Source organism: Brassica napus, chromosome C7 (genome assembly GCF_020379485.1).
Source record: "Brassica napus cultivar Da-Ae chromosome C7, Da-Ae, whole genome shotgun sequence".
NCBI classification, from domain to species: domain Eukaryota; kingdom Viridiplantae; phylum Streptophyta; class Magnoliopsida; order Brassicales; family Brassicaceae; genus Brassica; species Brassica napus.
The window spans coordinates 13727967-13743571 of NC_063450.1; the positions used below are offsets into that span (position 1 = coordinate 13727967).

At 35.2% G+C, this 15605-nt stretch overlaps 1 long non-coding RNA gene, 1 other non-coding gene and 1 pseudogene across 3 annotated transcripts; all 3 read left to right on the plus strand.

The window, feature by feature from the left end:
- Window positions 1-228: 228 nt before the first annotated feature.
- On the plus strand, window positions 229-1745 carry LOC111213969 (annotated as a pseudogene).
- LOC125591022 lies at window positions 1720-1840 on the plus strand. Its single transcript, XR_007327010.1, has one exon. It is a non-coding gene; the product is annotated as a small nucleolar RNA snoR130 (small nucleolar RNA).
- Window positions 1841-4342: 2502 nt separating this feature from the next.
- Window positions 4343-6313, plus strand: LOC106454818. 2 transcript variants are annotated; one of them, XR_007326440.1, is made up of 5 exons: window positions 4343-4727; window positions 4802-4991; window positions 5126-5194; window positions 5372-5407; window positions 5488-6313. It is a non-coding gene; the product is annotated as an uncharacterized LOC106454818 (long non-coding RNA). The 2 variants fall into 2 exon arrangements; XR_007326439.1 differs by having other exon boundaries at window positions 4344-4991.
- The last annotated feature ends 9292 nt before the right edge of the window (window positions 6314-15605 follow it).

The following is a 15605-nucleotide window of genomic DNA, read 5'->3' on the forward strand; positions in this document are numbered from 1 at the left end:
CTCAAGTTCAGGAAGATATTATACATATTCATGAAGGTTTTTCTAAACATTTTTCATGATAAATTTATTTATTAAAATATATTTTCTGATTTTTTAAAAAAAATGTTATGAGTAGAATTTTGATTTTGTTTTTCAATTTTTAATATTTATTTATTTATATATATATAATTAAGTACTTAAAATTATAAATGATGATATTATTGTTATTTTACCATTTGATAAAACCTATTTTGATCAGTCTGACTTTTGGCTAGTATTTTGGAAATAAAAATTAAAAAGTTATTTAGGAGAATCCAATCTATTAAAATAGAATCCTATTAAATTTGGCCCTATTAAACATGTTGTGACTAAATAAATCATGTTGTGACTAAGTAATAAAAAACATATTCAATATATATCTATCTATCTATCTATTTATAATAATAAATGTTCTCTCTCTTCTTCTGCGTCCACGTTAGCAATCACCTAGGGGCATTTTGCCACACGTAAGCATCCTCTCTTCTAGATCTTGGGTTTCGTTGCGGTATGTTATTCTGTGGGCTTTGTTGCGGTTTGTTTTTGTTTATTTTGATGGCCTTCGTATTACTTTGGCCCACCAGTAATCTCCTTCGACGACGCCGCATGTCGTTGAACACTAATTTCACCGTCTTCTTCGTAACACACCACCAAGTAACGGATTCATGATTTATATTGAAGCCATAAACTCAGCATTTAATCTCAGTCAATTCTCTCCCAGTACTTTTAATTCCACTAGAACCTTCGATCTCTTCGGATTCTTCAGGATTTGGATCCTATAAATGCGTTAAATCTCATTTACGGACTATCCTTCGGCTTCGTCGATTGGGCTTGGATAAGAGAAACCCTAAAAGATAGCCGAGACACCACCACAATGAAGAGCGGCGAATTTGTCGTAATCTCCGATTACGACGTTAGGACGAAGCGAGAGAAGCGGTGGTCGTTGCTCTCTCAACTACTCGCCGATCCGATTCTCGCTGACGCTCTGAGGAACCCAACACTGTCGTATGTAGTCACTCTCGTCAGCCTTGAAAAAGGAAGCGCTATGCGACTCTCCATCGTCAAACTCGACGGCTCCTCCTTGGGTAATGTACTTTTATATTGGCATTTTGTCGAACATCTGGTGTGCATTGTAGATTTACATTTGTTTTTTTTTCTTTTGGAAGATGTGGCGGTTATGAATTCAGCTACTTTGAAGGATCTGAAGATTTTTGATCAAGAAGAGAGTTAATGAGATGGAGCAAGCAAACATGGGTCATCGCCACATTTCTTGGTAAAGCTCTCACCTTTTTTATCTTTTCGGAAAAGAGAAGCCTTTGTTATTACAAGAGTTTTGTTTGTCGGAGTCCGGAACAAGTCTCAGGTTCATCCATGTCTTTTCAATAAGTGTTAATCTGGCTCTGTTGTTGTACTATGTTCAAAGTACTTATCTTTAACTTTGTTTTGATTGGCCATCATGAATACAGATCGTCATGAATACAGATCGCATCTGTTCCATATGTGACGAAGAAGGGTCCGGGAAGACACTCGAAGAGGAAGAAGCATCATCTCTTTCGTTCACTCCACGAGATTTGTTAGATAGTAGCGGTAGGTTGTGGACCAAACATAGTTATGTCATTCAACACTTGAGCTAAAATTTGAGGTCACTAGATACATTTTAAAGGCGCTATGATTTTTAATTTGTTTTTGAAACTATGTCAAGATTTCCAGTGATTAAAGTTTTAGTAATCTGTAACGGTGAAAAAATGGGGCTCCCTCTTGGGTTACTTACCATGGAGGTTTTAGAGGAACCATTGCTGTAGATTCTTGGCAACTTCTGAGGGTTTTTTTTTTTAACTTTTTCTTTGAGATTCTGAACTAGACTTCCGTCTTTTCCATTTTATTATTATTATAGTTACTTTGATCACTTTGTAATTATTATAGTTACTTTGATCACTCCGTAATGATGGCCCTAAGAACAGTGTCGTCAACCATGGTGTGTGTGTGATGCTTATAGTGTTGTGGAAGGTGGAAGAGGTGAGGCCACTGAACCAAGTAACAGCTCTGAGCCTCTGATGATAGGAGGAACACAAGCGAGGTTGCACCACAGAAGGAAGTTGTGTCCTTTGGAAAAAGGCACGGACTGACTAATAATTACAGGTCTGTTGCGTTAGGTTTTAAATATATTTCTCAAAGACAATGAAGTTAAAATACTTCAAATATTTTACATATTTGGTTTTGGTTGCTTTAATTATCATGATTATGCATCCCCTCAATTTTTTAATACAGTTAATGTGAAACCTCTCCTTCCACCACCATATCCATACCATTACTAAGGTTAATTTTTTTTTCATTTCCTGTATTTTTACAGATTATCACACACCCATCACAAAAAGTATAACCAAACGTTGCTTCTAGTTTCATTCCATATGCATAATAATTACAGTTTCATTCCATATGCATAATAATCTTATATATTAAAACAGAAGTCATGACTTCTTTCATGTGTGATTTTTTAATTTGGATCACTACTTATAAATCTTATTAAATGTATTTTATTAAGACTAATAATACATATAATCTTTAAAATACTTTAATCATAATATCTTTTGATATATTTTTATTTTAAATATAAATATATTTATTTTAAAATTCTAACAAACCTGTTTTAAAAGATCTTTACAAGATCTTCATTTTCGAAATTATATTTAAATATTTTCACTAATTTCGAAATTAGTTCGAAATATTATTATACATTAATATATCCATTTATTGTTTATAAAATGAAAAATAAAAAATTCTTTAATATTTTATCTATTATATAATCATAATCAATCATATTAAAAGAAAATTATTATGTTGAGCTAAATATAATAAAATTGTATTAAATTTATAAATTTATAAATTTATATATTTTATTTTCTTAAGTATAAAATATTTATGTTAAAAAATAAAATCTACTACGTTATAAGTTAACATTAGCAAACTATATAATACATGTATAAAAATTAACATGTATTTCTTTAAAGTTAATAATATAAAATCTTTGTAACTACTTTAATCATAAAATATTTTCATTTTAAAAATAATATATATTTATATATTATATTTTAAAATTCTAATAAATCTGTGTAAAAATATTTTAACAATAACTTAATGTATTTTAAGTTAAAGTTTATAAAATGAAAAATAAATAAATTACTATACTAAAATAAATATGATAAAATTATATTCAATTGATAAATGTATAAATTTTATTTTCATAAATATAAACTATTTATTTTAAAAATATAATATGATGATAGAACGACTTAAAATTAACAAACTATATTATACATGTCTAAAAATTAATATATCTTAGACTTTTGTATATACAATAATATATTATCTAAAATGAATAAGCATAAAAAATATTGGTAAAAAGAAATCCAGGTTTGAAAGACGGGTCAGAATTTAGCATAAATTAAATACAAAATAATTTTTAAATATATTTTCTTATGAATATATTAATTTTCTTAATAAGTAAATGCAAATACAGTAAGATAAATATATAATAAGAAGTGACAAATACATACGGTTTTAAACAATTGATTAATTATAACATGTAAATTATAAAATTATTGTATTTGAAATAGTTATATAAATATTTAAGTATATGATTAACGTTAAAAATATATACCACTTATGTTCTAAAACAATAATTTATGTATAGAAAAGTGAAAACAAACACCTGCGCGGCTGCGCGGATCAAAATCTAGTTACAGTTATGAGAAAGAGGTCAAGAGATTCATCATGAGTGTCAAATTTTTAATTTTTAATTTTTAATTATAGGTTTAACAATAATTATGTTAACAATTTTTCTATGTAATAATCTAGCTAGGTAATATTTTTGGGGTCAAACTGATAAAAAGATTAATATTTATATCAAACCAAGATTGCATGCTTTATAAATTTAGCTAGACCACATATATTTAATTTGAAATAAACCAAGTAGAAAATTGGTTTATAGAGGGTGCTCTCAACAAGATTGCATGCGTATAATTAATTTCTAACTCATACCATCATCTCATAATTTAAATAAAAAATTTAAAAAATAAAAAAATTATATAATAAAACACACAACAAACAGTTCTAACATTTGAATTGTATTAGGCATAAAACACTTCATAAAAAGAGTTTTAAATTTTTATATCAACTTATTTTAAAACCAATTCCAATATATATATATATATATATATATATATATATATATATATATAAATATATATATATATTATATTCAAATAAAAGTAACAAGATATAGAAAGTTGAATAAAAATTCCGAGTGTAGCCCGGACAAACCCCTAATATATATATATATATATATATATATATATATATATAAAATAATAAAGGAGAATTCCACAGTCATCCACCTCATCTTTTAGAATTTTAGACTGGAGCAAATTATGACTCGTGGCAATCTCTTTACTCATAATTGAAAGTCGGTTTCTCTCTGAATGGGCTTGTGTCAACTGAAAAACTAAATGGGTTTAACTTTTATCAGTCTGGTCCAAGTGTTATTACGTTTCTTCCCTATCGATGCTCGACTTGCGGAGAACCACCGTGTCTCTTCATATTTCACAGCCTCCAGACCACTTTTGTATAATTCCACTTCCTGGCATTAAATTGGCTTCATCTTTTTTCAGACTAAACGATTGAAGCTCCGCCTATATATGAACACAAGCGTTTTGGTTTGAACCAATATCTTCAATGCTCTTAGCTCAACTAGAAATAAATTTATTTAATCATCTCCATTCGATTATAGGTATTGGCACTACCAGAGGCCTCGCCTCTTCTCACTTTCTATCCGTTGAAAGATTTTCCGACTATCACTCCACGGTCGAGTTATTGCAGTCGTGGGGATCAATAACCTCAATGGCAAAGCTTTGTATATCCTCAATGTGGTTGCTTCTGTCGGGCCCGGTTCATGGATGTTCCTTCTCTCACTCTCCAAGGTACGCATATAAATAAATCATTTTGTCATGTTCTTCTTTCTCTTTGTAGATTTTGGTTTCTGTTTTTCCGAGAGCAGTGTCTTGCTCTTGCTATGTCTATCATGATTTGATTCTATTAATTTTAATATCCACAGGTCTTTCCCAAATTGAAGATGTGAGTTCTGCGTGTATGTTTTGGAATACTCATACTATTCAGCTTTTAAGTAAGTATTTGTCAAGAAGTCGTTGTTGATTCATCATTATTCGCTAATTAAAATGAAAATCTCTATCAATAACTGCTTATTTGAAGATGGGATGTGAATCGGACTCGGGCTTCTTCTCATTGATGAAGTTAAAAAAAAAAGAAGTAATGTGATCTCTAATGCATGTTTTATTTGCAGGTGTTGCTCTCCACGATTAATTGGGCTATTTGTAAGGTTTGTCTAAAAATCATTTATTGGAATCGTATGTTCTATCACAAGATATAGCTCCTTCTGATGATTAAGCTTTGCTGCAGGCTATTGATCTGCTGGAACTTCTAAAGATAGAAGAGGAAATGCTTTCCGCACAATCAAGGAAAACAGTTAAAGTTATTGCTTTCTTTACATCGCAAATACCTCTTTGTTAAGCATAAAAACTAAGAAAGTGTTACTTAAATCCCATAATTTGAATGGGGAAGCTAATTTTTTTTCAGTGTGCTCTTGATGTTCGCACATAGAAAGCTGAAATCTGTGGCATACAGATACTGCTAAGAGGCAATACTCTAGACCGGCACAACCAATCACTTTTGCCACATTTGCACAAGATGTGTTACAAGGGAGTGCTCAAGTATCCAGGTTCACGAACAGAAGAACCATCCTCTTAGTGTATCATCGTTGATGGAGCTCTTTCCACACAGAGAGAGAGAGGATGATAGCTCAGATTTCCATCCCAAGCAAACACAAAATCATACTCATTGCTAAACTTATACCCTTTCTGAGATTACAAAAAAGGTGATTCAACTTTGAGAAGAAAGGAAGCACGTCATGGTGCAATGATAACCCTTTGAGAAGAGAGGAAGAAGACAAAGAAGATAATGCCGAAGACGAAGAAGCTGTGATGAAAGCTAGAGCTGTCGATGATTGGAAGGATTATAATCCATGTCGTGCATGTAACCAAAAACTCACAACTTGTGACTAAGAAGATTATAGACTGATATTTAACACACTGTTTCATTTCCATTCTTCGAATCTTTGACCTTTTTGGGTTTTTGAGAGACAAACCAACTACCATTAAAGCACAGCTGTTGTTATACAAGTTATGTGACCTCTAATACATATTTTCTTTCTTTTTTTTTTCTCATACATATTTTCATATTTTACTTTACGTAGTTACACGACAACGAGTCTAATATAAAGTAAAAAACTAGTGTTCTTCAAGCAGAGCTCCATCTTCTTTTTTTTTCATTTTGATGATGTTCCTTTTCTCAGTACGGATTCACTTTAATAGATTCGTCATTTTCACATGTATGTTTGGTTACATTTTCTTCAGATATACTATTCAATTCTTCTTATTAGTGTACCTTCTCCAAAAATAATTTTATTTTAAATATTTTTTAATTTAAAATTTAAGGTTTAAAATGTTTCTATACGCTAAGCCCTAAATCTAACTTAATGTTTTATTATATATTATAGTCCTTATTATTGATCAAATTCTATTAATATTCTATATTTATAAATAATAAAATACACCTTAAAATGTATAACAAAAAATATTTGCGTTACATCATGATAAATAAAATTCTGAAAAGACAAACTAAATACTAAATTACATATTAAAAAGTAAAAAGATACGTGAACAACCGATGCTTCACAACAAACAACCATAAATTACCAGTAGAAAACGTTTTTAAGTCTTACAACCACACAACATTCTGCCATGCCACATCTTAGCCTCATTGCATCTACTTCTCAAAAAAAGTTACAAAGAAACTCCCTACAATGACCTTCTGCAAATAACACAAACCCTAACATTAAAAAACCAACTATCATAATAACAATCCCAATATAAACTAGCCCTTAACAACATTGTATAACCCGTCAAACACAAATCCAAGACCACAATTATAACCCCTTTAATAAATGCTTATTTGTTAAAAGTCACGTCCACATATTTCCATCAAAACCTAAGAAGCTACCTCCGAGTAGGACTGTAGGAGTAGCGATGAAGATGCACCACCTCACTCGACATTGACTACAGATCACACATTTAAACCACCCACAAAACAAAAGGTTCTCTTGCAATAAACAAAATCAATAGAAAGCATACAAACATATATCACATATTTTTTTTATAAAAAAATCAGAATTCCGCACGAAGCGCGGACCAACCACTAGTGTTATCAATATACACAATTTTTTTTCTTTTTTTCTTCTGGGTTTCAATTGTGACAATTAGGTATTCTATTAAATTAATATCATGAAGAAGTGGGGGGAAATATTTTATGTGAACTGAATTTGGTGGTTGTTCTAGCTGAGAAAAAAGATTTTGAGGTTTTACTGGATTTTTTTTACGGGTTTAGGCAACACTATTACCAAATTTAGTTTCAGTGATAATGATCTCAGGATGGCGACTGTCGGGACGAATGATATATTTTCGGCTCAGTTGCATGTTTAATATGTCTCAGATCGTGACTGATTGTCTGTAATGTTAACAATTTGCTCCAAAATTTGATTTGAGTCATCCAGATCTGCTTTTGTTTTGATTTGATCTGTTAATGATGGTCATTACTGTTTTTTTTTTTTTTGACGTCAAAAGACTATTCTATTACTCAAACTTTAGGTGGTCTGGGTAACTAGACCGGAATATAACAACCAATAAAATGTAACTCTCTATGAAAGGATCTAGCAGTTTTAGCTAAAAAGTCTGAAATCTGATTGCGCGCTCGTGGAACATAAATGATGTTGAAATCCGGGAAGCATATCTGTAGCGTATCTATCCTTTCCAATTTCGTCGCAAAGCTTGGCCAAGCATGAGGTTCCTTTATCATTGCAATCAGCTCATTACAGTCTGTCCCAAAGCTCTGGTATGTTGAATGTTGAAGCATGTTCTCCATTGCCCATCGCAGTGCTTCTACTTCCGAATGCAAGGCTGATTCTCGTCGAGTGAAATTTCTTGTCCCCATAAGTTGAATGTTCCCACCACTATCCATCCAGACCCATCCACATCCACTAAAGTGAGCAGAGGCTGTCCAAGATCCATCTAACAAGCAAATATTACCCAAGCTGGTTGTACCACTTCGTTCGCATCAAACCAGGCTTGACATTCACTTTCTGCATGTCGAACTAGCTCGAAAGGATCTCTGTCTATCCCCATGAAAAGTTTGTCATTCCTAGCCTTCCAAATACACTTGATTATCCAGGGATAAGGATCCATGTCTCGTTCTGGGTCGATAATGTTGTTTTTCCTCCATAATAGGTAATCCATATTTGTGTAGACGCTTGGTAGTGGAAATATATTTGGGCTTGTTGGAGTTGATGATAAGAACCAAGCTTGTAAATCTGGCGGGCATTCGAATATGGTATGGGTTACAGATTCTTCTAGTTCTCCACATCTTGGGCAGTAATTATCACACCTCATATTGTGTCTTGCTAAGTTCCTCGTTACCGCCACATGACCGGTTAACAATTGCCATATAAGATGACATATCTTCGTAGGTGCCTTTAACTTCCAAGCAAATGCTTGAAGCTTTGTGATACTCGGCTCCAAGACCTCTTTCTCCTCCTCTGTCTTTAATAAATTCTGAGCCACCCAATATCCAGATTTAACCGTGTATTGACTATTCCTTATATAGTTCCAGCAGAATTTATCACGTCGATGAGTTGAGCTTATGGCCAAACTCCTTATAAGAGGTATGTCATCAAGATTGACATAGTTCTCCAATAGACCAACATCCCAATCTTTTCGACACCTGATTAATGAGGTCGCTAACTCTCAGATTAGGATGCATAACTGGCGCTGCAGGGATAGCTTGTCTCGCAGGGGTCGTTGGAATCCACGGATCCTCCCACACCTTGACTTCATAACCTGAATGTATCTTCTGTCTGATTCCCATTAATAACAACTTTCTTGCAACAGAAATGCTAGTCCACACATACGATGAGCTCAATCTATAGTATCTTCCTCTCAAGACCCGAGCTACCAAAGAGTCAGGAAATTGAACTAGCCTCCATAATTGTTTTGCCAATAGTGCCAGATTGAACTCATGGATCATACGAAACCCAATCCCACCCTCCTCTCTTGGTAAACAGACTTTTTCCCATTTTGCCCAGTGTATTCCTCTTTTTGGTGGATTTGAACTCCACCAGAATTGAGCAATAGCACTTGCAAGGTTTTTACATATCTCCAAAGGGATCAGGAAGGTAGACATAACGTAAGCCGGAAGAGCTAGCAGGATGGATTTAATCAACACTTCCTTCCCTCCTTTTGAGAGCCACCTACCTGTCCATCCACTCACTCTATGCATCAATTTATCCTTGAGAAATGCAAAAAAGTTTGCACTTGGAACCACTTATGTCTTCCGGGATACCTAGGTAAGTTCCCATTCCTCCTTCGTTTTGTATTCCAAGTGCATCTTTAATCTCTTGTCTAATATTTGCATTAATCCGCTTACCAAAGAGTAAGGACAATTTATCAAAGTTGATACTTTGACCTGATGCTTTACCATACTTCCTGACTACTTTCATTACTTCTTCACATTCACGGGGCTCCGCCTCTCAGAAGAAAAGGCTATCATCAGCAAAGGGAAGGTGGGATACCGAAGGACACGCGCGTGTGACACGCATCCCCGTTATCTTCCCTTGGCTCTCTGCATGATTGAGAAGGCTAGCGAGCGCTTCCGTGCTTAGAATAAAAATGAAAGGAAACAAAGGATCTCCTTGGCGTAGGCCTCTACCAGGAACAATATTTCCTCTTGGATGTCCATTCATGAGTACCTTATATTTCACTGACGTAATACATCGCATTATCCAGGTGATCCATGTCTCTGAAAAACCCATCTTACGCATGACATCTTCAATAAACGACCATTCCATCATGTCATATGCTTTGCTCATGTCCGTTTTAATGGCCATCCTTTTACTGCGTCCACTTGGTTTAGTTCTCAGAGAGTGGAACATTTCTTGAGCAATCATAATGTTATCTGAAATCTGTCTTCCAGCAACAAAAGCTGACTGTGTTTCTGATATCAAGCCTGGTAGCACTTTCTTCAATCTCTGGCATAAGACCTTAGAAATTATCTTGTAGTTGACATTACACAAGCTAATGGGTCTAAATTGAGCCATTTCATTAGGCTTTGTTGTCTTTGGGATGAGACATATATTCGTATCATTCAGTCCATTCGCCACCGTCCCCTCAAAAAGGAATTTATTAACCATAAGAGTTAAATCCTCCTTTACAATATCCCAAAATTTTTGATATCTGTTAGAGCTTCGATATATGTAAACTGAAAACTCTTGTATTATTCAATCACAAATCCAATACAGAATAATAGCTTTGAGTATGATCAGAACTACAATCTCATAGCGAAAGTAATTCTAGATCATCGATTTCATAACGATCGAGATGTGCAGACTCATGACGCCTGAAACAATCAACAACAAAGCATAGCTATAAATGAATCTGACTTGCTTATTTAAAAAAGTTCATCCTCATCTTAATCACACTAACTGCAAAGACTCTAAGCGAATGAGAAGGTTCACTTCCGTCTTTCACAATTCAAACTCCAAGGGCCTCTGCCACATTATATGCTTTTAACTCCTTTCCTTTATTTCCTCCCTTCTTCTAATAGTATGTATTACGGAGCCTATCAATACCCCGCCCATCGAAACCAAGCTTGCCCTCAAGCTTGTAGGAAGGAAACAAGGTGACAAGCTCTATTGATGACATCCAAGAATCATCAGTTGAAGGACGATCCTTCCAATGAACCAACAACTAAACCCTTCCTTTATCATCAAAGTGTTTAACTTAAGACCCCTCCGGCTCCCAATCATCAAATTTCTCACCCAAACAAATTGGTGGAAGTTGTTGAACAGTAACATGATTCCCTAAAGCTCGTTTCTGCTGGAAAACATGGAAACATGATGTATCTTCGATTCCAATGGTAGCTCTAGCTTGTAAGCCGCTGGACAAATCTTCTCCAAGATTTTATAAGGTCCATAATACTTAGCTGCCAGCTTTTGATGAAAATGCTTCACCACTTACTGCTGACGATACGGTCGTAACTTCAAGTAAACGCTTCTCCCACATTAAACTCCAAAGGTCTTCTATGTTTATCGGCTTGGACTTTCATCAATTGCTTAGCTTTAAGCAATAATCCTTTAATCTGCACCAATAAAGTCTCTCTCTTTCAATGACTCCTCCATCTCAATTTTTTTTTTGTAGATCCTGTCTCATAACGTAATATCTCAGGAGGATCCCTTCCATGCATAATCTTGAAAGGAGTTGAATGTAATGCCGTGTGGAATGAGGTGTTGTACCAGTACTATTCCCAACATAGATATTTAGACCAAGTAGGTGGATGGGACGATGCATAACAGCGCATGTATGTTTCTAGACAACGGTTTAAAACTTTTGGTTGAACATCGGTTTGTGGGTGAAATAATGTGCTATACTTCAGAGCAGTGCCCACTAGCTTAAAACACTCATTCCAAAAGTTACTCAGGAAGATTCGATCTCGATCAGACACAACACTTTTCGGATTACCATGGAGGCGTACAATCTCAGCCACAAACTGATGAGCAACATCTACTGCAGTGAACAGATGTTTCAGATATAAGAAATGTGCAGCCTTACTTAATCTCTCAATGACCACCAAAATCACATTTACTCCACTCAAAGTTTGCAATCCCTCAATGAAATCTATGTTAATATCTTCCCATATCTTCTCTAGAACATGCAAGGGCTGAAGTAGCCCCGCAGGAGAAAATGTAGAATGTTTATGAGTTTGGAAGACATCACAACCCGCAACATAATTCTGAACATATTTCTTAATTCCCTGCCAAGCAAAAGATCTTTGTATCATGTGTAATGTCTTCATCACTCTTGAATGGCCCCCAGTCTTGCTATCATGACATTCTTTGAGAATTAAAGGAATAAACTCAGACGTGTGAGGTATCACTAAGCTTTTCTTCGACCACAACTTCTTATCAATAACCATGTACTTTTTAGATTCCAGCTTCTTCTCTTCCAACTGATGAATTATCTTCTGAATATTGACATCAGTAGCAACCTCTCTGTATAAGTCTTCCCGTTGCAATACACTCGGAACAGTTACAGCCAACAACAATGCCGCCATAGACATACTTCTCGATAACCCATCTTCTGCTTTATTTTCACAACCAGGTTTCTAAAATATCTCAAAATCGAATCCCAACAACTTTGTCAACCATCGTTGATACTCCATACTAACTTCTTTCTGTTCCAATAAAAATTTGATGTTGCGATGATCAGTATAAACATGAAACCTTCTTCCCAGTAGGCAATGCTTCCATTTTCTCACTGCCATAACTACTGCCATTAATTCTCTTTTGTATGCTGGTTTATGTTGTTCACGATCTGTCAAAGCTTGACTGAAAAATGCCACTGGTTTAGACTCATGCATCAATACAGCACCGATTCCCACCCACGAAGCATCAGATTCTACTACAAATAGCTTGTCAAAGTCCGGTAAAACTAGAACCGATGTGCTTTTCATTGCTATCTTCAACTTCTGAAATGCATCTTCGGCTTGTACAGACCACATAAAACTATCTTTCTTCAACAACATTGTCAAAGGCCGTGCAATTACTCCATAGTCCCGAATAAACCTTCTGTAATACCTAGTAAGCCCCAAAAACCCTCTCAATTGTTTCACTGAACGGGGAGAAGACCACTCTTGCATTGCTACAGTCTTGGCTTTATCTGATGCAACACCATGCTCAGAGATGATATGACCTAGATACTCCACCTGAGATACTCCAAAAGAACACGTCTTTTGATTTGCATACAAATTCTGAACACGTAACACCTCCAGAAAGATCTTCAAATGTTTCAAATGAGTTGTCATATCGCTGATATAGATCAAGATATCATCAAAAAACACCAGAGCAAATTTCCTTAAAAACGGTCTGAAGATCTAATTCATCAAAGCTTGAAAGGTTGCAGGAGCACTAGTTAACCCAAAAGGCATCACCAAGAATTCATAATGACCTTCTACTATTCTGAATGCAGTCTTCTTCACATCTTCTTCTACCATTCTTATTTGATGATACCCTGATCGAAGATCAAGTTTTGATAACACTGCAGCCTCATATAGCTCGTCTAATAGTTGATCAATGACCGGTATAGGGTACTTATCTGGCACAGTTGATCTATTGAGGGCTCTATAATCAACACAGAACCGAAACCTTCCATCTTTTTTCTTGACTAGAAGCACTGGACTGGAGAAAGAACTAATACTTGGTCTGATAATCCTAGCCACTAGCATTTCTGTAACCATAGTTTCCATTACAATTTTCTTTGCATGTGGATATCTTTAAGGATGTACTAATACCGCAGACACTCCAGGAACTAAAGTAATGGCATGCTCTTTCCCTCGAATAGGAGGTAATCATGTAGGGATAGCAAAGACATCTTCAAATTTTTGAAAAAGCTTATTTAAATGGGAACTCATATCTGGTCTAGTTAATGTATTTGTATTGATAAGCAACGGCTCTTCTCTTCCCTGTTCACTACCAATACCACTTGAGACGAGTGACTTGTGTGAGAGCTTTGGACAATGTAACGTAGGGTCTCCAAACAAAGTCACTTGGCTCCCATGATAGGTAAATGAAAGTTCTTGATTCTTCCAATCCACTTCACATTTACCTAACGTTTCAAGCCACTCGACACCTAGGATTACATCAACAATTCCCAGTTCTAAGGAGATGAAGTCAGATGTGAAATCAGTTTTATCGAAATAGAACATAACTGATCGGCAAATTCCCCATGCCTTCACAGTTACTCCATTTCCCAATAACACATCAAGGCTGCGTTCAGCAGAAACTTTTAGTTGCAGCATGTTCACAACTTATGGAGAAATGAAGTTGTGCGATGCTCCACTATCAAACATGACAATCACCTCCTTGTTATTGATTCTTCCACGTAACTGTGTTGTCTTCGGTGAATAAATTCCGAGGAATGCATTCATCAACAAAGTCATCAACTCCTGTTGTAACACTATCTCATCGTCAATATGAATATAAGATTCTTGATCCAATACTTCCATCTACAAACCAATTATTACCGTCAACACTCCAAATTCTTTGTTTGGACATAAATGTGATTTGTCCCACGGTGCCTTGCACTTGAAACACAGTTTATTGCGTCTCAAAGCATCCAACTCCGAATCCGTATACTGTTGTCTAGGCTGTTGTTGAGCACTTTGATTTTTTGTAGCTACCTTATCCTATCTCGGAATAGTAACCTGAGTACTTTCTCCATTACTTCTTTGCTGATTATAAGTTCTTGTGACTGCTCTCTGGTCTCTAGTGTCAGCTGTACTAACCACTTTACAGAAAACACTCGATTCCATCTTTAAAATAGCTTCAATGTTGTTAGGAAGTTGGATCCTTCATCCTTATCACCTCCTTCATCTCACAGTTCAATCCCAAATAAAAGATTCTTTCCAAATAATGATCTTCTAAACCAGAACCTTGTGATGATAAATCTTCAAACTCTGACAAATAATCTGTAACTGAGCTTGTCTGTTTGATCGCAAATAAACTTGTGGTAAGTTTATCTTCAATTGAATAAATCTCACTATCATCCTTCTCTTAAAATCCTCCCAATCCCTGAAACCCCCATGTTTTTTAACCCACGCAAACCACTTCTTCACTTGACCTTGTAAGCATAACGGAACCAGATCCATTTTCACATGATTCTTATACGGTCCCACCGTAAAGAAATGGTCCACATCAGCAATCCACTCATAAGTTCTTGTTCCATCAAACGTAGGCATTTCAATCTTCTTTAACATACTGTCACAAGTAGCTAGATTCACATTCTCAGCTCGATAACCTAACGGATAATCCCGGTTTTGTTCCGAAGATTCATGATGTACCTGATTACTCGGTAAAGAGGACTCAGGCTGTTTGATCTGGACTTCCGTCGCTCTGATCGGTTTTTTTTCCCATAATCGTCATAAAAGATCGGAGATCTGAACTGATCGTCTTCATTGACGATTCAATCGACAATAAACGAGCATCGATCGCCTTAATCTCTTCTGTCTTCGCGTAGTTGGCATCCATCAGTCTTGTATATCCTCCGATCTTAAAATTAAGATCAGCTCGAGCTCGCGCATCAAAATCCTCAAAGTCATCTTGAAATCGAGGATTCACCGGCGTAGAACTCGTCGACATCGTCGCGTTGCTTCGAACTTTTCACCGGACCAATGTTAGAGTTTTGATATCTGTAAACTGAGAACTCTTTTATTATTCAATCACAAATCCAATACAGAGTAATATCTTTGAGTATGATCAGAACTACAATCTCATAGCGAAAATAATTGTAGATCACCGATCTCATAACGATCGAGATGTACAGAGTCATGACGCCTGAAACAACCAATAACAAAGCATA